General features: G+C 43.1%; 1 long non-coding RNA gene across 2 annotated transcripts; it reads left to right on the forward strand.

The window, feature by feature from the left end:
* LOC140710435 (uncharacterized) lies at positions 1-17,259 on the forward strand. Of its 2 annotated transcripts, none has more exons than XR_012091452.1 (4): positions 1-603; positions 9,534-9,760; positions 14,837-14,928; positions 16,817-17,259. It is a non-coding gene; the product is annotated as an uncharacterized lncRNA (long non-coding RNA). The 2 variants fall into 2 exon arrangements; XR_012091451.1 differs by lacking the exon at positions 1-603 and adding an exon at positions 8,235-8,783.
* The last annotated feature ends 8,748 nt before the right edge of the window (positions 17,260-26,007 follow it).

The following is a 26,007-nucleotide window of genomic DNA, read 5'->3' on the forward strand; positions in this document are numbered from 1 at the left end:
GGAGGCCACAAGACCAGATGAGCCAGTTTATTGATCTGGGTGGTGCCAGCCGATCCATCAAGTGTAGGGTCTGCAAAATACTTCAAGCACTGGTCTTAGGTTCTACAATAGTGATGTTATCCCCAGGAACAATTTGAGGAGGTTCAGAATCTCCAGCTGCATGACTCCTAAACCATAATTTCTAATCCTGTAGCTAATTTATTAGCCCTAAAAAAAACAAACAAACAAACAAAAAAAAAAACAAAGCAGTCTAGTCCCCAGGCAGGAAGGGGGTTTATTTTGGGAAAGGGCTGTTATTGTCTTTGTTTCAAAGCTAAACTATAATCTAAGTTCCTCCCAAAGTTTGTTGGGCCCACACCCAAGAATGAACAAGGACAACTTGGAGGTTTAAAAGCAAGATGTAGTCGATTAGGTCAGTCACAATTTTCTCAGTTATAATTTTTGCAAAGGTGGCTTCACTCTGACTCTTAGGACAAGGGTCTGAGCCAACCAAGGAGGGTGGGAGGAGCGATGGTTTTTGCTTATGGAGTCAAGTGAGCTTGACATTGTGACTTTCTCCTGTTTCTTACTTTCTGGAGGCCGGTGATAGAGTTCTTCTCACAGGTAGAGTCTACAAAAAAAAAAAAAAAAAAAATGCCCTTCTTCACAAAAGCCAGAACAGACTAAGCCTTTCCTTTCTCAGTGTCCATCTGCAAGTAGAGTTGTGAGTTTTAATTTGTCCCTGGTGTCAGCTAGATTCTAGGGGTAAATATGTGAGATGTTACTGATCTCTCCTGTGTAAGTTCTGGCTTCCCAATTAGGTAAATACTTAGTAGGCATGATTTTTGTTTAAGGTTCCGGGCATTTTTGTTGTGTTCTCTGACCCAAAGTAAGAACTTAACTTACCTTATGATCAAGGGTTTAAGTAGTTAGAAATCTGAACTCAGGTTGCTAAAGGTAATCTTCCTCATTGCCAGCTCTGTATGGCTGGACAGAGGCCTTCATTTCTAACACTGAAGAGCTCTTTTTTTTTTTTTTTTTTTTTTTGAGACAGAGTCTCGTTCTGTCGCCCAGGCTGAAGTACAATGCTGCGATCTCGGCTCACTGCAACCTCTGCCTCCCAGGTTCAAACAATTCTCCTGCCTCAGCCTCCCGAGTAGCTGGGATTACAGGCACATGCCACCACTCCCAGCTAATTTTTGTGTTTTTAGTAGAGATGGGGTTTCACCATGTTGGCCAGGCTGGTCTCCAACTCCTGACCTTGTAATCCACCTGCCTCGGTCTCCCAAAGTGCTGGGATTACAGGCGTGAGCCACCACGCCCAGCCTGAACAGTTCTCTTAACACTCAGTCTTCTCTCTCCTTCTCCTTGAAAGACTTCTTTCAGAACAAGAGGTGGAGAGGATATCTCAAGTTTTCACAGGAAGTTTTGAGCTTATCCTGCAATGCTTTGCTTTAAATTCCTCCCATAGCAACTTGTTCCAACAAGCCTGATTTTTCCAAATGGCTTCCCAACAGCAATGCAGAATGGTTTGTTTCTAAAGCCTCTTAAACGTTAACACAAATGCAAAACAAAGGTCATTTCTCCTTCCAGCTGTTACATTGTCAGAAACTTTACTTACAAACCCAGGCAATTTATCATATTGGCAAGTATTGTTAAGCATTTAGGCACTCAGTGTACCCTAAGGAGTGCATTGACAGGTTTGCAATCAAATAAATTCCTAATTCTGGAATGAATTAATTCAATTATTTATTAATTATTGTTCACATTCCCCCACTGACACCCCTGTAATGTTAATATTTTAGGGGAACATAAAAATCTTCCTTTCTTCATTACCTAAACATGTCTGTGTTTCTTGTGGCATAAAGCATTCACTAGTAGTCCTAACAGGCAGTTTCAAGTTTAGAGTCTAATCTATAAGCCTTATAGTACAAGGGACCCTGTCTCAGTAGAAGAAGCAAGCATGATAGAAACCTTTAATCAGCCCTGTAATGAGCTGAAATCTGTCCCGTGTCCCTCAAAAAGATATGTTCCAGTCCTAACCCTGAGTAGCTTTGAACGTGGATTTATCTGGATAAGAGACTTTGCAGATGTAATTAAGGATTTTCAGTGTGGAATCATCTAGGTTTTAGAATGAACCCTAAATCCAATGACTAGTGTCCTTATGAAAAGCAGGATATTTCCCTGACCCCTTCGTGAGCAGAAACTGGAGTACACAGGGACTAGAACTAGCTGGTCACTTTGGTGCTGGCAGGGGCAGACTCCATTATCTTGGTCCCTCCGTGTTCTACCCCTTGCTGGAGGAGAAGCACAGTTGAGTAGGTTCAGGAGCCGGTGCGAGTAGTTTTGGGCACAAGCAGGAGTAAAACTCCATGCAACCCCCACAGCAGTGGCTGGAGGGTTGCCTGTGACCTATAAAGCTGCAAAAGGAGTGTTTCAATCACCTTTTAGCTTTGCAGTCTGCGGACAGCTTGAGTGTTCACAGCTCAGTGGAGGGTCAGTGTGACAGCCTTTTGCACCTGCACTCACGGCACCCAAATTCTTGTCTGACATCCAGGAGGAATGAGGTGGCATGAATGACTTGAAGATGATAGATGTGGAGTTTTTGGTTTTATTTTTTTTTAGACAGAGTTTTGCCCTTGTCGCCCAGGCTGGAGTGTAGTGGTGCGATCTCGGCTCACCGCAACCTCCACCTCCCGGGTTCAAATGATTCTCTTGCCTCAACTTCCTGAGTAGCTGGGATTACAGGCATGTGCCACCGCGCCTGGTCAATTTTGTATTTTTAGTAGAGACAGGGTTTCTCCATGTTGGTCAGGCTGGTCTCAAACTCCCGACCTCAGGTGATCTGCCAGCCTCGGCCCCCAAAGTGCCAAGATTACAGATGTGAGCCACTGTACCTTGCCAATTTCTGTTATTTTATTTTTTTATTTTTATTATTTTATTAATTTTTTTTTTTTTTTGATACAGAGTCTTGCTGCGTCCCCCAGGCTGGAATGCAGTGGTGCAGTCTCAGCTCACTACAACCTCTGCCTCCCAGGTTCAAGCAGTTCTCCTCAGCCTCCTGAGTAGCTGGGATTACAAGCATCAGCCACCACACCTGGCTTTTATATATATATATATATTTTTTTTTTTTTTTTTAGTAGAGGTGGGGTTTCACTGTGTTGGCCAGGCTGGTCTCGAACTCCTGGCCTCAAGTGATCCGCCCGCCTCGGCCTCCCAAAGTGCTGGGATTACAGGCGTGAGCCATCATGCCCGGCCCAATTTCTGTTATTTTAAACCACCCATTTTATGGTACTTTGTTATGGCAGCCCTATAAACTAATATCAATCCATTTTTTTTTTCATTCTGTCAGTGAAAAGAGTCAAACTGTAAAATATTTGAAGAGATTCATCTTGAGCCCAAATATGACTGATAACGGCCCAAGGTACAGTCTTAAGAGGTCCTAAGAACATGTGCTCAAGATGGTCAGGCTACAGTTTGGTTTCTTTGTTTTGTTTTGTTTTGAGAAGAAGTCTTGCTTTCATCCCCCAGGCTGGAGTGTGATGGTGCGATCTCGGTTCACTGCAACCTCCGCCACCCAGGTTCAAGCGATTCTCCTGCCTCAGCCTCCAGAGTAACTGGGATTACAGGCACCTGCCACCATGTCCAGATGATTTTTTGCATTTTTAATAGAGATGGGGTTTCGCCGTGTTGGCCAGGCTAGTCTCGAACTCCTGACCTCAGGTGATCCACCGGTCTCGGCTTTCCAAAGTGCTGGATTACAGGTGTGAGCCACCGTGCCTGGCCTGTTTTGTATGTTTTAGGGAGACATAAGACATCAATCAATACATGTCAGATGTGCATTTTTCTGGTTCTGTCTGGAAAGGTGGGACCACTCGGAGTGGGGGTTTCCAGGTTATAGGTGAATTCGAATATTTTCTGATTGGCAGTTGGTTGAAAGAGTTAAGCTATTATCTAAAGACCTGGAATTAATAGAAGGGAGTGTCTTGGTGAGAATTAGGCATTGTGGAGACCAAGGTTCTTATGATGTGGATGAAGCCTCCATGTAGCAGGCTTTAGAGAGAATAGATTGTAGATCGGGGTGTTCAATCTTTTGGGTTCCCTGGGCCATACTAGAAGAAAAAGAATTGCCTTGGGTCACACGCAGAATATACTAAAAAAGAATTGCAAGGCCTGGCACGGTGGCTCATGCCTGTAATCCCAGCTCTTTGGGAGGCTGAGATGGGCGGATGGCTTGAGGTCAGGAGTTCGAGACCAGCCTGGTTGACACAGTGAAATCCTGTCTCTACTAAAAATACAAAATTAGCCAGGCATGGTGGTGCATGTCTGTAGTCCTAGCTACTCAGGAGGCTGAGGCAGGAGAAGGTTGCAGTAAACCGAGATCACGCCACTGCACTCTAGCCTAGGCAACAGAGCAAGACTCCATCTCAAAAAAAATAAAAATAAAAATAAAAATTGCAAAGAAATCTCATAATGTTTTAAGAAAGCTTACGAATTTGTGCTGGACCACATTCATAGCTGTTTTGGTGAGTGGGTTGTACAAGCTTGTTGTAGATGTTTCTTATCAGACTTAGAAAGGTGTCATGCTCTTAGATAATTGTCTCCTGGATCAGGGAAAAGACTTAGAAAAGGAAGTAGATTCTCTGCAGAATGTAGATTTCCCCCACAAGAGACAGCTTTGTAGGGCCATTTCAAAATACATCAGAGAAATATATTTGGGGGTAAAATACTTCTATTTTTTTCAGAGCCTACCATCTGTCATGTTGGTATCTTATTGCTACAGTCTGTTTTGTCAGTCTTAAAGTCTCTGTTTTAATGTTAATGCTGGTCAGCTGTGTCTGAATTCCAACGGGAGGAGAGTATAATGAGGCATGTCCAACTCCCGCTTCATATCATGGCCTTAACTAGTTTGGAGGTTAACTTTGGAATGCCCTTGGCTAAGATGAGGGATCCAGTCAGTTGGATGTGGGGCTTAGAATTTCGTTTTTGGTTTACAGTTCCCTCAACAAACATTTATTGAGCACTATCACGTGCCAGGCACAGAAACAAGAAATCCATGTTCTTATAGAGCCTACATTCTGATAGTGATGGTGGTGGGAAAGAGAAAATAAACAAGCAAACAATAAATAAGATAATTTCTAATGGTGAAAAGGACTATTAAGACAGAGTGATGTGACAGAGAATACTGAGGTATGGTGGGCTTCTTTCAGTGGTCAGGGAGGAAGGTCTCTGAGGAGATGATGTTTAAGCTGATATCTGAATAAAAGGAAAGAGCTGGTGACCTGAAGATCAATCAATGGGAAGAATGTTGCAGGCAGATGTCACAGCTGGTGCAAAGGCTCTCAGGCAGGAATCACCTCAGTGACTGAAGAACAGGTAGAAGGCCAATGGCGGCCAGGCGCAGTGGCTCAAGACTGTAATCCCAGCACTTTGGGGGGCCAAGGCGTGCAATCACCTGAGGTTAGGAGTTCAAGATCAGCCTTATCTCTACAAAAAATCCAAAAAAAAAAAAAAGAAAAAAAATTAGCTGGGCATGATGGCGGGTGCCTGTAATCCCGGCTACTTTGGAGGCTGAGGTGGGAGAATTGCCTGAACCTGGGAGGCAGAGGTTGCAGTGAGCTGAGATCATGCCATTGCATTCCAGCCTGAGCGACAGAGTAAGACTCCGTCTGAAAAAAAAAAAAAAAAAAAAGGCGGCCAATGGCTCAGGAATGGTGAGCAAGGAGAAAGTGGTACAAAATGCAAGGAGCTCTGAGAAGTGGTAGGGGTCAGATCCTATGCAGCGTTGTAAACCACAGTAAAGAGTTTAGATTTTATTCTAGATGCAATGGGAAACATTTGGAAGACTTTAGGGAAGAAAAGTGGTCTGATTTTTATATATATATATATATATATATTTTTTTTTTTTCTTCTAGAAACAAGGTCTTGCTCTGTTGTTCAGGGTGGAGTACAGTGGTGTGATGATAACTCACTGCAGCCTCCAACTTTGGAGCTCAAGTGATCCTCCTGGCTCAGCCTCCGAGTTTCTAAGACTGTAGGCACATGTCACCCATCACACATGGCTAGTTTTTAAATTTTTTTGTAGAGATCGGGTTTCACTATGTGGCACAGGCTGGTCTTGAACTCCTGGCCTCAAGTGATCCTCCCTCCTTGGCCTCCCAGAGCTCTGGGATTGCAGGCTTGAGTCATCGTGCCCAGCCTGATTCATACTTTTAAATAAACCCTACTGCTGCCATGTTGGAGTTAGTTGAAGGAGCGTAGGGTTGTATTGTATCCCTTCAGCTAAACTGATATATATATATATATTTTGGAACACAGTTTCGCTTTTGTTGCCCAGGCTGGAGTGCAATGGAGCGATCTCGGCTCACTGCAACCTCTGCCTCCTGGGTTCAAGCGATTCTCCTGCCTCAGCCTCCTGAGTAGCTGGGATTACAGGTGACCACCACCACGCCCAACCGATTTTTGTATATTTAGGAGAGCCGGGGTTTCACCATGTTAATCAGGCTGGTCTTGAACTTCTGACCTCAGGTGATCCACCCACCCCGGCCCAAAGTGCTGGGGTTACAGGTGTGAGCTATCACATATGGCTTTTTTTTTTTTTTTTTTTTTTTTTTTGAGACAGAGTCTTGCTCTGTTGCCAGGCTGGAGTGCAGAGGCACGATCTCCGCTCGTTGCAACCCCCGCCTCCCTGGTTCTAGCGATTCTCCTGCCTCAGCCTCCGGAGTAGCTGGGACTACAGGCTCCCGCCACAATGCCCAGCTAATTTTTGTATTTTTAGTAGAGACAGGGTTTAACCATGTTGGCCAGGATGGTCTCGATCTTTTGACCTCGTGATCCACCGGCCTCAGCCTTGCAAAGTGCTGGGATTACAGGTATGAGCCACCGCGCCCGGCCTTTTATTTTTTTTCAAGAATTTCCTTTGCTACCTGACTCAGGATTAGCAAGCCTCATGGGAGGCATTTTGCATGGTATTTGAAAGGTGAGAAGGAAGCAGTAGCTTGTTTTTATACTTGAAAGGTCTGCGCAGGGCACAGGCGCCCATCCCAGCTCACCCATGTTGTTGTAATCTGCTGACTCACCTTGCTGGCCTTGGGCAACATCCAGCCCACGGTTCCTTCAACTCCTGCCAGATATTCTCCTTTAGCTTCTCTAAGTCCTGGGCCAGAAACAAGTTTAGCTCCACGACTAAAGGCAGGGCATTAGAGTATCTGTGGAGGCTTGGAGGTAGTGAGAGGTCTGTCCTTGTAGCTTCATGTTTCTCTTTCCAGATGCTAGTTGATCCTTATGTCTTCACTTTGCATCCATCATCCCTTCTAAGTACCAGCCCCAGCCTCTGGCACCAGGCATATATAGTGTTTAATCAGCTCCCACAGTTTTCTAGGGTCAAAGTCCTACAATAAGTATATATATATATCAATTTATTTATATTTTATTTAAGTGTATTTATATATAATTTGCAGTTAAAATTTTATCAATATTTATATTTTAAATATATATATACATAGATAAATAGATTTTCTATAAAATGTTATATATATTTACATTTTTATGCATAAAACATGTGATTTTTATATATTTGTTATATATGTATGTATATGTGTGTGTATGTATATATCTATCTCCATCCTTGTGGTTTTCTGCTCTCATTGAACACCATTGAAGAAGAGGCAAAAGTGAAAGCAGGTACTGGGAACTTAGTCCAGAACCAGAGATCTGGAGACACTGCCTTGGAGATGGGGAGAAGTGTACCAATTTAAGAAATGTTTTTGAGGTTGTATTAGAGTTTTCCAGAGAAATAAACCAATAGGATGTCTCATATATATATATATATATATATATATATATATGTGTGTGTGTGTGTGTGTGTGTGTGTGTGTATAAAATGGATGTATTTTATCTATCTATATATTTATATCTGTATATAGGTATATGCAAAGAGAAAAAGGAAGGAAAGAAGGAAGGAAGGAAGGAAGGAAGGAAGGAAGGAAGGAAGGAAGGAAGGAAGGAAGGAAGGAAGGAAGGAAGGGCGCGGTGGCTCACGACTGTAATCCCAGCACTTTGGGAGGCCAAGTTGGGTGGATTACCTTAGGTCAGGAGTTCAAGACCAGCCTGACCAACATGGAGAAACCCTGTCTCTACTAAAAAGACAAAATTAGCCGTATGTGGTGGCAGATGCCTGTAGTCCCAGCTACTCGGGAGGTTGAGGCAGGAGAATCGCTTGAACCTGGGAGGCAGAGGTTGCGGTGAACCAAGATTGCAACATTGCACTCCAGCCTGGGCAACAAGAGCGAAACTCCGTGAAGAAAGAAGAAGAAGAAGAGGAGGAGGAGGAGGAAGAGGAGGAGGAGGAGGAAGAGGAGGAGGAGGAGGAGGAGGAAGAAGAAGAAGAAGAAGAAGAAGAAGAAGAAGAAGAAGAAGAAGAAGAAGAAGAAGAGGAGGAGGAAGAGGGAGGAGGAGGGAAGGAAGGAAGGAAGGGAAGAAGGAGGAGGGAAGGAAGGAAGGAAGGAAAGAAGGAAGGAAGGAAGGGAAAGAAAGTTTTATAAGGAGTTGTTTCATGCAATTATGGAGGCTAAGAAGGCTCAAGATCTACAGTTGGCAAGCTGAAGTCTCAGGATAGCTGATGGTGCAGTCCTAGTCTGAGTCTGAAGGCCTGAGAACCAAGAGAACAGACAGTGAAAGTCCCAGTCTGAATGCCACCTGGCTTAAGACTCAAGAAGAGCTGATGTTTCAGTTTAAGTCTGCAAGTAGGAAAAGACTAACGACCCAGCTCAGTCAGGCAGGAGTTCCTTCTAATACCCAGGCAGGTCAGCCTTTTGTTCAGGCATTCAAATCATTGAATGGGACTGACGCATATTAGGGAAGACAATTTGCTTTACTTTGTCTCTACCTGCTCCTGTGTTAATCTCATCCAGAACCACCTTCACGACACATCCAGAATGATATTTGATCAAAAGTCTAGGCACACCATGGCCCAGTCAAGTGGACACATAAAATTTACCATCACAGAGGTGGAACTTGTAAAACATATAGGTATATATTGGATGCAGGGCTGCCTTCCTATGTGGTTGCACTGGGCCTCACACTTAGAAGGACCCCACAGTCGGTATAATGCGCTGCTATTGCTGTCTTGAAATTCTTAATAATTTTTTAACAAGGAGCTCTGTGTTTTCATTTTTCACTGGACCTGCAAATTATGTAACTGGTCCAGATTGGATATGAGAAGTGAAGGAAAAGAGGCTGAAGTATTACACTTAGATTTTTGGTTTAAACAACTCTGAGGTACAATTTGGAAGAGAAATGAAGAATTCTGATTTGAACATGTTAACTAAGAGCTGCCTCTTAGACATTGTGATATTTGTTGATGGCTTCCTCAGCATTTGTTTTTCTCTTCCTGATTCCTAACTAGTTTTCCTTGTTTTCCAGGCTCATGGTTAGGGTTTAATTAGCTCCAGCTATCCACAAACTGTCCTGGCATGGAAGGCTCTGCCCTACAGGGGCAAAGTGTCAACTAAACATAGAAGACTAATTCTTTTTGTAATTCTCTTTACCCCCAGATTAAAGAACAAGGAGATGGCTGGCTATTTAAGAAGGCAAGGCAAAGGCTACAGAAATTGAGCCTAAAGCCTTTGCAGATGGGATGGATAATTCTTTAAGGTTAAGAAAACTACTCATTTGCCCCAGTGTCTGTCTTTGCCATCTTCCTGTCTAAGGAAACTTTCACTTCTTAGCTGGGGACATAGCTTTCTGGTATAAGAACTACACTGCCCGACCTTCCATTCAGGTAACCTCTGCCACTTGATTATATTCTGTTTAATGTGCTATCAGAGGAAGTGGAGTATGCAACTTCCTAGACACATCCTTAAAGGAAGGGGAAATTCCATTTATCCTCCCCTTTGCTTCCGGTTGGCTAGATTTTGTATGTATTGACCGAAATCCTAGTAGTCTGCAGCAGAAAAGGATCCTGGTCCATTGACGTGGAGCCAGGCCAGTTCCAGACTGCCTATCTCTGGAGTTTTACAAGAAAGATAAATACTATCTAATTTAAGACACCACTGTTTTGGATGTCTGTCACATATAGCCAGTGTTAATCCTAAATGATATGATACTCATATAATTAACACCTTTTCTTAAGGACATCTAAACGAGTATCTACTTGCTGGGACCAAGAGTCTAATTAGAACTTTTTTTTCTTATTCAGGCCATGTACAATTTAGTTTTCATACAAACCACAAAACCTTACTTAACCCATATTTTGCTTTGTCTATGTTTTAAGTCCTAAAAGAAATACAGACACTTTATTAAGATCTATTATTAAAAGACCACTATTTCCTCTAGGGAAGCAACAATTGATCCACGTTTTCCTGGCACCAGCTCACATTTCATAAATCCTTGTTTAAAATTAACCCAGATCATTAAAAAACATAAAAAAAAATTCTTTTTAAATTACACAATAAAAGCTGCCTTCTGAGAGACTTAAAAAAAGCGAGTTTATGTGTAATCTCAGATAAGGTGACCAAATATTCAAAATTGGCGAAGACAGTTCCAATTCCCAGATTGCCAGCTGCTCTGGTTTCTGTCGCAGCACACATCTTATAGTTCCAGCCAGATGTCATCCAACTTTAGGACAGGAATTCCTGTCCCTGCTCAGGAGAGCAAGCCACTGAAAATGGGAAGAAACAGTAAGAAAAGTGGAAATGGCAAAAAACTAATGAAGCAGCATTTATGATTTTAGTTAACAATTTGGTTCTTTGTTCAACAAAGTTTGGGACCATTTGTCAATGAATCTTGTTTAGTTTTATGTGCTCCACACTGTGCATGGTAACCTATTTCTGGGGTGTGATTATAAGATTCTTTTTTTTTTTTTTTTGAAGCAGAGCCTCACTCTGTCGCCCAGGCTGGAGTGCAGTAGCGCAATCTCAGCTCACTGCAACCTTCGCCTCCTGGGTCTAAGTGATTCTCCTGTTGCAGTCCCCCAAGTAGCTGGGATTACAGCTGCACACCACCACGCCCAGCTAATTTTTGTACTTTTAGTAGAGATGGGATTTCACCACATTGGCCAGACTGGTCTCGAACTCCTGACCTCGTGATCCACCCGCCTTGGCCTCCCAAAGTGCTGGGATTACAGGTGTGAGCCATCGCACCTGACCAATATTCTTAAAAAGTGACGTGGGCCTGGTGCAGTGGCTCACACCTGTAATGCCAGCACTTTAGGAGGCCAAGATGGGCGGATCACTTGAGGTCAAAAGTTTGAGACCAGGCTGGCCAACATGGCGATACCCCGTCTCCACTAAAAATACAAGAATGAGCCGGGTGCGGTGGCTCATGCCTGTAATCCCAGCACTTTGGGAGGTCAAGGCGGGTGGATCACAAGGTCAGGAGTTTGAGACCAGCCTGGCCAATATGGTGAAACCCTGTCTCTAGTAAAAAAAAAAAAAAAAAAAAAAATTAGGGGGCATGGTGGCACATGCCTATAATCCCAGCTACTTGGGAGGCTGAGGCAGAAGAATTACTTCAATCTGGGAGGCAGAGGTTGCAATGAGCCGAGATCGTGCCACTGCACTCCAGCCTGGGTGACACAGTGAGACTCCGTCTCAAAAAAAAAAAAAAAAAAAAAAGGAATTAGCAGGACGTGGTGTGGTGGTGCATGACTGTAAATCCCAATTACTTAGGAAGCTGAGGCAGGAGAATCGCTTGAACCCGGGAGGCAGAGGCTCCAAGCCCCATTCTCACACAAGTTTTCCAAGGCTGTTCCATTTACACATGCCCAGGACTGTTGGATGGTGGGTTGTCTACAGAGGATTGGTCTGTGGTAATTCACCCTTGATGTTCATTGGACAGATGATGTTTAAAGGCTAAATAAAAGTTAGCCAGAAAAGGAAGAAAAGACAAGAAAAGGAAGAACATTCCAACTGGAGAGAACAGTGTGTATAAACAGAAGAAAAAGACAGTATAGAGTATGGATTCACAATATCTTATCTTTCATTCTGAAATCCCAAAAGTTCAAAAAGCTGAAAGGTTTTCTTAACCTATTTGGCAGGAAAACCAGACCTGACTCAATTTGAACTCATGGGTGTGCTGCATTTGTCAGGGACCCATCAGGAAACAGTGGCATTCTCAAATTGGGATCACCTGAAGAAGACTTAATACAGAGATTATGTATACAGGTGTGGGTGAGTTGCAGAAAAACCATGGGGAGTGGGGAGGGTGCTCTTGCCTGTGATCCCAGCACTTTGGGAGGCCGAGGTGGGCGGATCACTTGAGATCAGGAGTTCAAGACCAGCCTAGCCAATATGGTGAGACCCCGTCTCTACTAAAAATACTAAAATTAGTCAGGCATGGTGATGTGGGCCTTAGCTACATGGGAGGCTGAGGCAGGAGAATCGCTTGAACCAGGGAGGCAGAGGTTGCAGTGAGCTGAGAATGTGCCACTGTACTCCAGCCTGGGTGGCAGATAGAGCAAGACTCCGTCTCAAAAAAGAAAAAAAATGAAAAAACAAAAACACAGGGGATAGTGTTGGCACAAGGGATAGTGGTGTGAAAGTGAGACAGTACCCTAGCACTAGAAAGAACAGAACTGTTATGACTCCTAGATGCAAAGAGATGAGAAGAGGGAGTGCTTCTTAGAACTGAGAAGGAAAGAGTCACAGGAAGATGACTGCCTGAGAGCAACATTGAGTCTCAGAAAGTTCTTCAGGCAGGAGAAATACCCCAACCTTCCTGGGGAGCTTGATGGGCTCCCCGTTGGTTATACCCCATCAGTAGCCTGAGGGCAACGGAGTGTGGAGCTAAAGGCCAGATAGGTCAGTTTCCCATGGCACATAGCAGGTGGAAAAGGGTGGAAAATAGATCCAGAGGGGCCAAGGGAAGATACTTGGCTAAATGGAAAACCAGACCTGAACTGACCTAAGGTCATTTGCAAATGTATCACACTTAATGTGAATATTTAGGTTTCTGACAGAGATATTTATGTTTGTAATGATGAATTGATGTCTTAGACCCTGCTGGGTGTTGTGTACTATATGATATAAGCATAGGCTTACTTTTCAAAAACCTGAAAAAAATTATGAATTTGGAAATACCTCTGGCCTCTGGGAGTTTTGCTAAGAGGATATGGGCCTGCACATAGTAAACTGGAGACATTTTTATATGTCTCAAAGCTTTTGCCCATGGGGAATGGGGTGGGGAGTTGGCAGGAGGTCAATATTGAAGGCAAGAGAGGAGATGAAAAGGTGCACTGGAGCCACAGCATTAAGGCTTTTATGCCAAGCAAAGAGGATGGACTTGGCTGTAAATCGTGAGGGATTGTATTAAGGGATTTTAAACTGGGATGACATAGTTAGACACATGTTTTAGGAAGATCATGCTGGTTGTAATGCGCAGGTTGGACTCTCCTGGGCAACAGAGCACAGGAAGTCCTGGGTTCGGGATTTGTGTCATTCCTGAGCGTGGAGAAAGAGGTGGGGAGGCGGAGAGGTATGAGAGACTGGCCCTAGCGATTCCCATGACTGCACAATGTGACACTTGAATGGATCATGGAGGAAGCAGAGGCAACACATACTAGAGGCAGGGAGAGGACACTCTTTCAGATGTCATCTTCAGCTCTGCTTAGTAAGCTGCTTCACAAAGCTTTTGCATGTCCACTAAGAGATGCATGTCCACTAAGAGATACTGTTCTCTTGCTTCTTGAATCACGTTTTTTATTTTTAAGATTAAATAGGATTAAATAGGAACCTGCAGATATTAAGCAGCAGTAGTTATCCAGCGAGTCAGCAAAAGAATCTGGACTGGTCCCCTAACTCCATGTCATGTTATTTTCATCATACCACACTGCCATTCAATCAGTGATGTTAAATTAAATAAGCAGGAGCCACTAACTTGAGGCTGTCTCCGTACTTTGAGTTCCTATATACCTAACAAACTGTAACCTAACTTGGTACAAAACAAATGGAAAGCCTAACTTAGGAGTATATTTTGTAACAGCCAAACTTCAGCCAATGACAGGCAGCCAACTGATCAGACCATCCCCAAATAAGTCAGCCACTTAACTGTAGCCAATCAGGTGATTTTTCTCCTTTGCTTCTATGTTTGGCCTATAAAAACTTGTTGCTCACACTGCTTTGCTCAAATAAACTCTGCTAAATTTAATTTGTCTCCATGTTTTTTTTTTTGTTTGTTTTTTTTTGAGACAGAGTCTCACTCTGTTGCCAGGCTAGAGTACAGCGGTATGATCTTGGCTCACTGCAACCTGTGCCTCCCTCCCAGGTTCAGGTAATTCTCCTGCCTCAGCCTCCCACGTAGCTGGGATTACAGGCGCACACCACCACGCCTGGCTAATGTTTGTATTTTTAGTGGAGATGGGGTTTCACCATGTTGCCCAAGCTGGTCTCGAACTCCTGGCCTCAAGTGATCCGCCTGCTTCAGCCTCCCAAAGTGCTGGGATTACAGGCGTGAACCACCATGCCTGGACTAAAGTTTTTTTTTTTTTTTTTTTTTTAAATGGTGTGGAATATGGTGATAGTTCATATAAATATCTGTGTCAGTTCCTAAAAAGAATATAGAGGAATAAAAGACTAGTGTAGTAACTATTGACTTACTAGTCCTTGCAAGGCATTTCTCTCCCTTCTTCAAGTTTTAATAAAAATAAAACCCCAAAATTCAAAGCATCACGGAATAGAAGTCTGGTAAAGTGAGCAGAATAATTTATGCATAATTATAAAAGAACTGGTGCATTAAGTGGTTATATGATCTATCTCATGAGTCAGTTGGTCAAATTTTATACACACCTTATTTATAATTAATTATTTCTTAGTCTCTCTCCAGTTGTTTAATGGTTTCCATATGGTTGCTTGTGCTTTAGCTTGTATGCACTTGGTGAATCTTATCTACCACAAACAGGAAATCTGGAAAGTGAAAATGTATCTCCTTTTCACCGTGACCAGCCTTCTTCAGGTGATTCTCCAGAGATAACTACTCTTAAGAGGTTTGTATGTACCTTTTAGATTTTTTTCTATTTATATCCACATGCCTGTATGTTACAGACCTTCAAAAACAAATGTTATTGGGTGGTTTTTCTATAAAAATAGTGTAATGCTATGATAATTTTTTTTCTTTTCTTTTTCTTTTTTTTTTTAAGATAGAGTCTCACTCTGTGACCCAGGCTGGAGTACAGTGGCACAACCTCGGCTCACTGCAACCTCTGCCTCCCTGGTTCAAGTGATTCTCCTGCCTCAGCCTCCTAAGTAGCTGGGATTATAGGCACCCACCACCATGCCTGGTTAATTTTTGTATTTTTAGTGGAGACAGGGTTTCACCATGTTGGCCAGCCTGTTCTCAAACTCCTGACTTTAAGTGATCCACCCACCTCAGCCTCCCAAAGTGCTGAAATTACAGGCGTGAGCCACCACGCCTGGCCATTCTTTTTTTATTTTTATTCATTTATTTTTGAGATGGAGTTTCACTCTTGTTGCCCAGGCTAGAGTGCAATGGCAAGATCTTGGCTCACTGCAACCTCTGCCTCCTGGGTTCAAGCGATTCTCCTGTCTCAGCATCCCAAGTAGCTGGGATTACAGGTGCACACCACCACTCATGGGGAATTTTGTATTTTTAGTAGAGATGGGGTTTCACCATGTTGGTCAGGCTGGTCTCGGACTCCCAATGTCAGGTGATCTGCCCGCCTTGGCCTCCCAAAGTGCTGGGATTACAGGCATGAGCCACTGCACCTGGCCCCGTTATTTATTTTTATTTTTATTTTTTATTTTTTAAAATTTAAGCCATCAGTTATTAATTTTTTTAATTTAAGAAGAATGTTCTCTTTCACTTAATATGTTACAAACATATATATTTTTCAGGTAAGTATGTATAGATTGACCTTATTTATTTTTATTTTTTATTTTTTTAGAGACAGGGTCTTGCTCTGTCTTGCACCCAACTCAGAGTCTGGTGACAGTCATAGCTCACTGTAACCTCAAACTCCTGGGTTCAAGTGATCCTTCCACCTTGGCCTCCCAAGCACTAGGATTACAGATGTGAGATGCTGTGCTTAGCCCTCATTTGTTTTAATGATTGAGTTCCATTGCATGGATGTTCTTTAATTTAGCCATTCCTTTACTGATGGGTAAATAGATTCTTTTTATGTTTTTTTCTTTTTTGAGTCAGATTCTTGCTCTGTTGCCCAGGCTGGAGTGCAGTGGCACGATCTTGGCTCACTGCAACCTCCACCTCCCGGGTTCAAGCGATTCTCGTGCCTCAGCCTCCTGAGTAGCTGGGATTACAGGAGCCCGCCACCACGCCCGGCTAATTTTTGTATTTTTAGTAGAGATGGGGTTTCACCGTGTTGGCCAGGCTGGTCTAGAATTCCTGACCTTATGATCCACCCACCTTGGCCTCCCAAAGTGCTGGGATTACAAGCATGAGCCACCGTGCCCGGCCACGTTTTTTTTTTTAATGGCAAATGATCATTCAAATTAACATCCTTGTTGCTACTTTCTGTTAGTATTTAGAGAACCTTACTCTCTAAGGTCCTTGGCTAAAGTTACATTTTGTAGGAATGAATATCTTTTTTCACTTAAACCAAAAAGAAGTCATTCATGTTAATCTATAAATACAGCAACAAAAGCATTTTATTAATTTTTATGCAAATTTTGAAAGTAACCAAGGGGGTTCAGATCCAATCATAACCATTAATATCTTGCTAAAAGGGATTCAGATCCAATCAAAACCATTAATATCTTGCTATTTTCACCTTGAGCTCACCAGTCTCAATGTCTTAAGCTAGGTCATTCTGGTGATTACTTTTAAAATTCTTTGATCTTCATTGGATCATATCTTTTCTCCAAAGAACATCTGAGAGGCACGGACCTGAGAAAGAATCCCCAGGTTGAAGAGGTAGAAGTTGGCAGAAGTTAAAAGCAATGTCTCCACAATGGAGAAGTGACATGCTAAAGGAACCTGGGATCCAGACATTTCCTAACCCCCAATCCCTCCTTACATACGACCTACTCTTAGAGGAGTACAGCGTGGTGGTTAGGAGTATGGACTTGGCAGCCAGATATCCTGGGATCTGTTGCTTGTTAGCTGTGGGCCTTAAGCTAAGAACTTAACCTCTCTGTGCTTCAGTTGCTCCATCTGTTAAAATGAAGATAACGATAATGAAGATGTTATCACCTGCTGTGTAGGATTGTTATGAAAAACCAAGAATTAATATTTTTAAATCACTTACAGGGTCTGGCACATAATAAGTGCTGTGTGGGTGTTTGTTAAATAAAATAATATACAATGGCATAGGCACTGTGGTTGTTCTTCTTAGTCTCCTAAAGAAGCGGTTGTTCCTGAAACCTTCCCAAAGCTGAAGTTGCCCAAAATATCATGTGAAAATCCCTGCTCCTCTTCACCAGGCCCTCCAATGTAGAGGTTTCTTTGTGCTCACAGAAGCCCTATATTTCAGTGGTCTGTTCTGGATGTCTAAACTTCTTATAAGAAGTGATATTTTATGGGGCCCAGCGCGGTGGCTCACGCCTGTAGTCTCAGCACTTTGGGAGGCTGAAGCAGGTGGATTATTTGAGGTCAGGAGTTAGAGACCAGTCTGACTAAGATGGTGAAACCCCATCTCTACTAAATACAAAAAAAAAAAATTAGCCGGCGCCAGGCGCAGTGGTTCACCCCTGTAATCCCAGCACTTCGGGAGGCCGAGGCGGGTAGATCACGAGGTCAGGAGTTTGAGATCAGCCTGGCCAATGTGGTGAAACACCATCTCTACTAAAAATACAAAAATTAGCTGGGTGTGGAGGCGTGCGCCTGTAATCCCAGACACTCGGGAGGCTGAGGCAGGAGAATCGCTTGAACCCAGGAGGCGGAGGTTGCAGTAAGCCGAGATCGTGCCATTGCACTCCAGCCTGGGCAACAGGGTGAGACTCCGTCTCAGAAAAAAAAAAAAATTAGCTGGGAGTGGTGGCACATGCCTGTAATCCCAGCTACTTGGGAGGCTGAGGCAGGAGAATCGCTTGCACCCTGGAGGTGGAGATTGCAGCGAGCCAAGATCACATCATTGCACTCCAGCCTGGGCAACAGAGCCAGAGCAAAACTCTGTCTCAAAAAAAAAAGATGAAAAGGTGATATTTTATTTACATTAAAAAATAAAATAAAATGGACAGATACTGGGTGTCTGATTCCCAGACAGTTGTTAGCATATTATTTGTGTTCAACAAAACATTCTAATAAGAAGAGAAGATTTGTAAAAACACAGAGAAGAAATTGATTAAGAAACAAGTACAGTGAAAATTATCTGGATTCTGGCCAGGTACAGTGGCCCACACCTGTAATCCCAGTACTTTGGGAGGCCGAGGTGAGTGGATCACTTGAGGTCAGGAGACCAGCCTGACCAACATGGTGAAACCCCATCTCTACTAAAAATACCAAATTAGCTGGGCATGGTAGTGCATGCCTGTAATGCCAGCTACTTGGGAGGCTGAGGCAGGAGAATCACTTGAACCTAGGAGGCAGAGGTTGCAATGAGCCAAGATTGTGCCACTGCACTCCATTCTGGGCATCAAGAGTGAAACTCTGTCCAAAAAAAAAAGAAAGAAATTGATTAGGAAACATATGTACAATGAAAATTATCTGGATTCTGGCTGGACGTAGTGGATCATGCCTGTAATCCCAGCACTTTGGGAGGCCAAGGTGGGTGGATCACCTGAGGTCAGGAGCTCAAGACCAGCCTGGGCAACATGGTGAAACCCTGTCTCTACTAAAAATACAAAAATTAGCCAGGTGTGGTGGCAGGTGCCTGTAATCCCAGCTACTTGGGAGGCTGAGACGGGAGAATTGCTTGAACCGGGGAGGCAGAGGTTGCAGTGAGCCAAGATCACACCATTGCACTTCAGCCTGGACGACAGAGCAAGACTCAGTCTCAAAAAAAAAAAAAAAAAAAAAATTATCTGGATTCTCAGGAAATGTTTGATTTTTTGAACATAACAGAACATTTTAGGAATAGTAAACAAGAGAAAATTCATTGACAATATATATTTATACCCTATATTTTCAAATGTTAATATTATAACTGTCAGAAATAATGCCACATTTTATTTATTGAAGAGCTGATTATCCAGATCTGAGATTTTACATACCTTTTTATTTTTTTGATACGGAATCTCCCTCTTTCGCCAGGCTAGAGTGCAGTGGCGCAATCTCAGCTCACTGCAACCTCTGCCTCCTGGGTTCAAGCGATTCTCCTGCCTCAGACTCCCGAATAGCTGGAATTACAGGCATGCGCCACCATGCCCAGCTAATTTTTGAATTTTTAGTAGAGACGGGGTTTCACCATGTTGGCCAGGTTGGTCTCGATCTCTTGACCTGGTGATCCGTCTGCCTCGGCCTCCCAAAGTGCTGAGATTATAGGCGTGAGCCACTGCGCCCAGCCGAGATTTTGCTATCTTTTATTATTATTTTCCTTCTACAGCATCCCTACAATCTCCTGTATTTTCATCAATTGCAAAGCATGTGGAGTCAGGTGTGAAATTTTTTTCTCTCAATATGGTTAGACTTCTAAGGCAAACTGTACGGTTCCTCACTTCCTCTATGGTTCACTCCATCTTGGGGGGCATCCATATTTTCTGGAGTATTTTGACTATAGCCTTGAGTTAAACACGTGGTTTGGTTAGCTGTACATCATGATGTAGTTTCACAAGAAACTTGAATGTCTCATTTCCTCATATCATCACTAAAAAGATCTGAGGGCTTGACACTGGCTTTCAACTTAAACTTCAGCACAGAATCCAAACTGTAGGACTTCGGGAGTATGTTACAGTCTAAATGTTTGTGTCACCCACTTCCCCATTCAAATGTTGAAATCCCAACCTTCAAGGTGATGGTGTTGCGAAGTGGAGCGTTTGGGAAGCTGTTAGGACATGAGGGCAGAGCTCAGTGTCCTTATAAAAGAGGCCCAAGAGAGACAGGTCCTTGCCTCTTCTACCATGTGAAGACTGAGCCAGATGGCACCCTCTATGAACCAGAAAGCAGGTGCCCACCAGAAACAGAACCTGCTGGTGCGCTGATCTTGGACTTCTGCACCTCTAGAACTGTGAAGAACACATTTCTTTTGTTTATAAGCCACCCAGTTTATTGTTTTTTATTACAGCAGCCCAAACCAACTAAGATGGGATCTTTGATGCTGAAAGAGGGAGGGAAAATGAGAATGCTGTGGGTAGTCACTGATGTCCCCATGGACAGTTAGTTGGCTTTCAAACTTTCAGACTATGATTAATATACTAAGAAAAGACACTACAGCAGATACAACTGTAGCCCACTTACAGTTGGGTATTTTATGTATTTGTTTGTTTCTTTTATTTCTCACCTTGTTCCAGAAAGTGAAGCACAGCTATCTTATTATTTCTCTTCCAGGATAGCATCAGGAAAATATAAAGCTCTTGTTTCTTTTCTTTCTCCTTGGCCTGCAAAGGCCTGTGTTTCGCTCTGTAATAATTTCTTTTCAAACTTGAGTTGCTCAGGCAACTACACTCTTTGCTCTCTAACTTGACCCCATTTCCTGATGAATGGTCTTTTCATTTCTTTGCTAAGACCTAAAGGTTTTTACATTCTGCAATTTTCTCTGCTAAATAGCTCTAGGCATGACTGCTTATAAAATCATAGACAATCATAAAACCTTAGATTTGGAAGGAACCTTAGAGACCATCTAATCCTACCCCCTCATTTTACAGTTAAAGAAATTGAGTTCTCAAGAGGGTAAATAACTTGTTCGGAGTCATCCAGCTAATTTGTAGACTAGGTAGTATTTTCCCAAGCTAATTTTTTGACTTGAATAGAACTACAACTGAAACCATTTTAAAGAGCACATGTTTTTCCATCTTGATCCTTTTGAAATATAATAATATAATTTACAGAACTGAATTTGTAAAATCACCACTTTTAATCCTGAAAAACACTGTGATGTAAGAAATCGCTAAATGAGGTTTGTGATTTACATGCTTTTCAATAGGCCATGTATTAAAACTCTGGTCTCAGATTTACTAGTTAATTGAAGGTTGGCTAACTCAACCTAAGGAGATTGCTTTGCTTTACCTAATGACCTTTATGGTGGAGAGCAAGAGCAGTTGAAAGAAAATGGACCAATACAAACAGAGAGACATAACGTCAGCGTGGGAATGAGGTTAGGCTCAATAATCTATTGTCATTATTATTACTGTTAATATAATATCACACTTTGTGTGCATAATATCGTGACTCTAGCTTGGCAGTATGAAGTCCAGATAAGATATTATAAATTATCTTTGTGTCCAGAATTTTAATCTAGCTAGAGCCAAAGATAAGCCATCCTCTTTTTACTGCCCCCTCACTTCAGACAGAGGGGTCCTTCTATGTGGCTACAAGTAACTCACAGAATCTTTGAAGAGCCACTTTCCTTGACTGCTCTATGTCTCTCTTTGCAAAATTGTGTATCTCACAAGTAGGTTCATTCTCAACATTTGTGAGCTTAATGGGAATGTGGCAATGGATGTTTCTCACCCTGCTCGAATGCACCACCCACCCTTCTGTCCATACTGACCTCACAGAGACTTGGAAGTGTGCAGACTCTAGCCCACATATCCAAGCTCTATCCACAACTCCAAACACCATACACAGCTGCCCCTTGACCACACTTTGGGCAGTATAACCTACCCATAAAAATACAAGAGAGGGGCAGAAGCTCAAGCAACCCCTGGAAGCAGGTTCAGACTTCACAGCAAGGGAATTACGGGTTTCCTGAGTAACTCAAGGGAACTTGATTTACAAGAGGGAAGGAGGTTCCAGGTGGAACAATCCCCTTGGCCATAGAGACCTATTACTATGTGGAGAGAGTGAGTACCAGATGGGATCCAGAGTAGGGTCCTCTAAAGCACAGAACCCAGGAAAGAAGTCCCAGTCAAATTGACTGGATCAAAAGCAATACTGGTGACAAGAAAACTGTGGGGCGAGGCCCTCCAACAGGTGTTGTCTCTTGGGTTGGACCTATATAAGGAATGGAATCAAAGATGTTTGATGAACAGAAAGAAGCCACCTCAGACAAGTTATTTTTTTAAATTGGGAAGGTTCAGAGATGTTCTAAAAGAGCATCTAAGGAACAAGTGTGTTGAAAAGTATTTCATGTCAGAAACAGAAGGAATCTTCAAAATCCTCTAATAAAGATGGAACGTGATCACAGAGACAAGAAGCTTGTCCAGGGTCAGTATGAAGTTAGTAACAGAGCTCAGCCCCAAACCTTGGACCTTGGGCTTCTAGGCCCTCAGGCGCAGGTCTTTCCTTAACCTGTTGCTGTATTCCTTCGAAATATAGCTTTAAGCAACATGAAAGAAGGATGGTCACAGGGTAGCTCTTATTCTGTAAGTATATCTTTTCACCTATGTGATCAAGCACAGCTACAAATACCAACAATTTCTACTGAAAATCAAAAGCCAATCAGACTGCGCATGTGTGTATGTGTGAGAGAGAGAGACAGAGAGAGACAGAGAGAGAGAGAGAGACTGGAAATCAAGTAAAGAAAAGGAGGGAAGCACTAAAATGTAAATGCTGGGGCTGATGTCTTGATGGGTATGCCAAGCACTGAAGAAACTTTTATTTTATTTTATTTTATCTTATTTTATTTTATTTTTGAGACATAGTCTCGCTCTGTCACCCAAGTTGGAGTGCAGTGGTGGGATCTCAGCTCACTGCAAGCTCCGCCTCCCGGATTCACGCCATTCTCCTGCCTCAGCCTTCTGAGTAGCTAGGAGTATAGGCACCCACCACCAGGCTGGCTAATTTTTTGTATTTTTAGTAGAGACGGGGTTTCACCGTGTTAGCCAGGATGGTCTCGATCTCCTGACCTCGCGATCCGCCTGTCTCGGCCTCCCAAAGTGCTGGGATTACAGGCATGAGCCACTGCGCCCAGCCTAAACTTTATTTTGTTTTATGAATCAAACCAGGAAAGGATGTTATCAGTATGAGGTGTTAAAGTTGGGGAAGTTGGTGCAATGAGAAGAGACAGAAATGAAGATGGGAGTTGTAGGGGTTCTGAATTTCCTTCTCACTCCCACTTACCCCCACTTTGGGACCACATATATGCTCCAGTCATATTCTCCCACACTGTTGATAATGCTTGCTTTTATTATTTATTTATTTGAGACAGAGTTTCACTCTTGTTGCCCAGGCTAGAGTGCAGTGGTGGAATCTCAGCTCACTGCAACCTCCGCTTCCCAGGTTCAAGCGATACTCCTGCCTCAGCCTCCCAGGTAGCTGAGATTACAGGTGTATGCTACCATGCCTGGCTTATTGTTTTTTATTTTTTATTTTTAGTACAGATGGGGTTTCACCATGTTGGTCAGGCTAGTCTCAAACTACTGACCTCAGGTGATCCACCTGCCTCTGCCTCCCAAAGTGTTGGGATTACAGGCGTGAGCTACCACACCCAGCCAATGCTTACTTTTAAAATAAAGGCCAGGGCCAGGTGCAGTGGCTCATGCCTGTAATCCCAGCATTTTGGGAGGCTGAGGTGGGCGGATCACCTCAGATCAGGAGTTTGAGACCGGACTGGCCAACATGGTGAAACCCCGTCTCTACTAAAAATACAAAAATTAGCTGGGTGTGGTGGTGCAGCCTGTAATCCCAGCTATGTGGAAGGATGAGGCAGGAGAATTGCTTGAATCCGGGAGGCGGAGGTTGCAGTGAATCGAGATTGTGCCACTGCACTCCAGCCTGGGTGACAGAGCGAGACTCCATCTCAAATAAGTAAATAAATAAAGGTCAGGAAATAAAATGTATTGAAGTGGCAAATATGCTATAAGCATTGATTAATAGTGTTACAACAAATTAATATTTGTGGTCTATGAAAAAGGGAATTAGACTGTAGTATAGAATTTGTATTCCAGTTCCAGCCCTGTAGCAAGCTATTTAACCTCTTTAAGTCAGTTTTCCCAAAGATAAAGTGTAAACAAGAAACTTAGCTCTTAATATTTATGGCAGAAAAAATGAAAAAAAAAACCCTCAAAAGTCCAATAACAGGGAAATAAGTTATAGAATATTTATATGCTAGAGTACTGTTAACATTAAAAATTTAGTTTTGAAAATTGTTAGCAATATACTAAAGATTCACAATATAATATTGTGGAAAAACATGATTTAGAAACTGTCTATTGAATTATGCTAATTTTACTAAATATTCTTTCAAGCATATAAAACACTCGAAAGAAATAAACCAAAATGTTAATTTTATTATTTCATGGTGGTGATTAGAGATGGTTTAAATTTTCTTCTTTACATAGTGTATTGGTTATTTTCTGAATTGTGTTTAATGAACATATACTAATTTTGCCATCAGAAAATACGTTGTTTTTAATAAAACAATGTGCTTTAGCTTATTTATAAGGCTGTTTAGAGGAAAATGGAAACAAGTTTGGACAGTCTCGATTCTGACAAAAATGTGCTAAGCAATCCCAGTACTTATATTAAAAGGAATTTTTTTTTAATTTTTGAGATAGAGTCTCACTCTGTCACCCAGGCTAGAGTGCAGGGGCATGATCTCGGCTCACTGCAACCTCTGCCTTCCAGGTTCAAGTGATTATCCTGCCTCAGTCTCCCAAGTAGCTGGGATTACAGGCGTGCACCACCATGCCCAGCTAATTTTTGTATTTTTAGTAGAGATGGGGTTTCACCACGTTGTCCAGGCTGGTCTCGAACTCCTGACCTCAGGCAATCCACCCGCCTAGGCCTCCCATAGTGCTGGGATTACAGGTGTGAGCCACTGCACCCAGCCTTTAAAGATAATTTTGATGTATGTTTCCATAGACAGCTTTCTTCTTAGTAAAGAATGGATGTAGGCCAGGCGCGGTGGCTCACACCTGTAATCCCAGCACTTTGGGAGTCTGAGGCGAGCAGATCACGAGGTCAGGAGATTGAGACCATCCTGGCTAACATGGTGAAACCCCGTCTCTACTAAAAATACAAAAAAAATTAGCCAGGCATGGTGGCGGGCGCCTGTAGTCCCAGCTACTCAGGAGGAGGAGAATGTCTTGAACCCGGGAGGCAGAGCTTGCAATGAGCTGAGATGGTGCCACTGCACTCCAGCCTGGGCCACAGAGCGAGACTCTGTCTCAAAAAAAAAAAAAAAAAAGGATGTGCTTGGAAGTGATCCCCCCAATCATTAGGGGAACACAGTGTATGTGCCACCACTACCTCAGAACTATTTCTGTGTGCTGAGCCTGGTGTTCAAGAAAAAGTCAAAGTGACCCTCATCAGCCTACATACAGCAACTTTATCCATTCACTGGGAGGGATGACCAGCTCCTTGGGAAGATCTTTGTGCCTGAGGTGGGGCCTCAGACAGGGGTGGGAAATGTTTAGACTCCTTTTCCCATGGCTTCAATATCAGTCCGTCTTCTCAGCAGGGAGTGACCACTATCTCTGTCATTCCCCACGGAAGCTGCTGGTAAGATGAAAAACAGTTAAAATACAAGTTCTTGGGAAATAAAAGCAGAGGGCAAGTAGGGCTGCAGGAGGAGCTAGTACCAGAATTGAGCTTGGCATCCTGGGAAGGTAGTAAGGTCAGGTAAGATAAGGACTACTACTATTATAGACTACTGGGCCAAGTACTAGCTATTAATGATCTCATTTAACCCTTTAATAGTGTGAAGTTAGCCATGTTATTTCTTCTTCCCCCCTCCCCTCCCCTCCCCTCCCTATTCCTCCTCCTCCTTCTCCTCCTCCTCCTCCTTCTCCTCCTTCTCCTCCTTCTCCTCCTCCTCCTCCTCCTCCTCCTCCTCCTCCTCCTCCTCCTTCTCCTCCTCCTTCTCCTCCTCCTCCTCCTCCTCCTCCTCCTCCTCCTTCTCCTCCTCCTTCTCCTCCTCCTCCTTCTCCTCCTCCTCCCTTCTCCTCCTCCTCCTCCCCCTTCTCCTCCTCCTCCTCCCCCTCTCTCCTCCTCCTCCTCCTCCTCCTCCCCCTTCTCCTCCTCCTCCTCCTTCTCCTCCTCCTCCTCCTCCTTCTCCTCCTCCTCCTCCTTCTCCTCCTC

Source organism: Chlorocebus sabaeus, chromosome 26, assembly GCF_047675955.1.
Source record: "Chlorocebus sabaeus isolate Y175 chromosome 26, mChlSab1.0.hap1, whole genome shotgun sequence".
Classification (NCBI taxonomy): domain Eukaryota; kingdom Metazoa; phylum Chordata; class Mammalia; order Primates; family Cercopithecidae; genus Chlorocebus; species Chlorocebus sabaeus.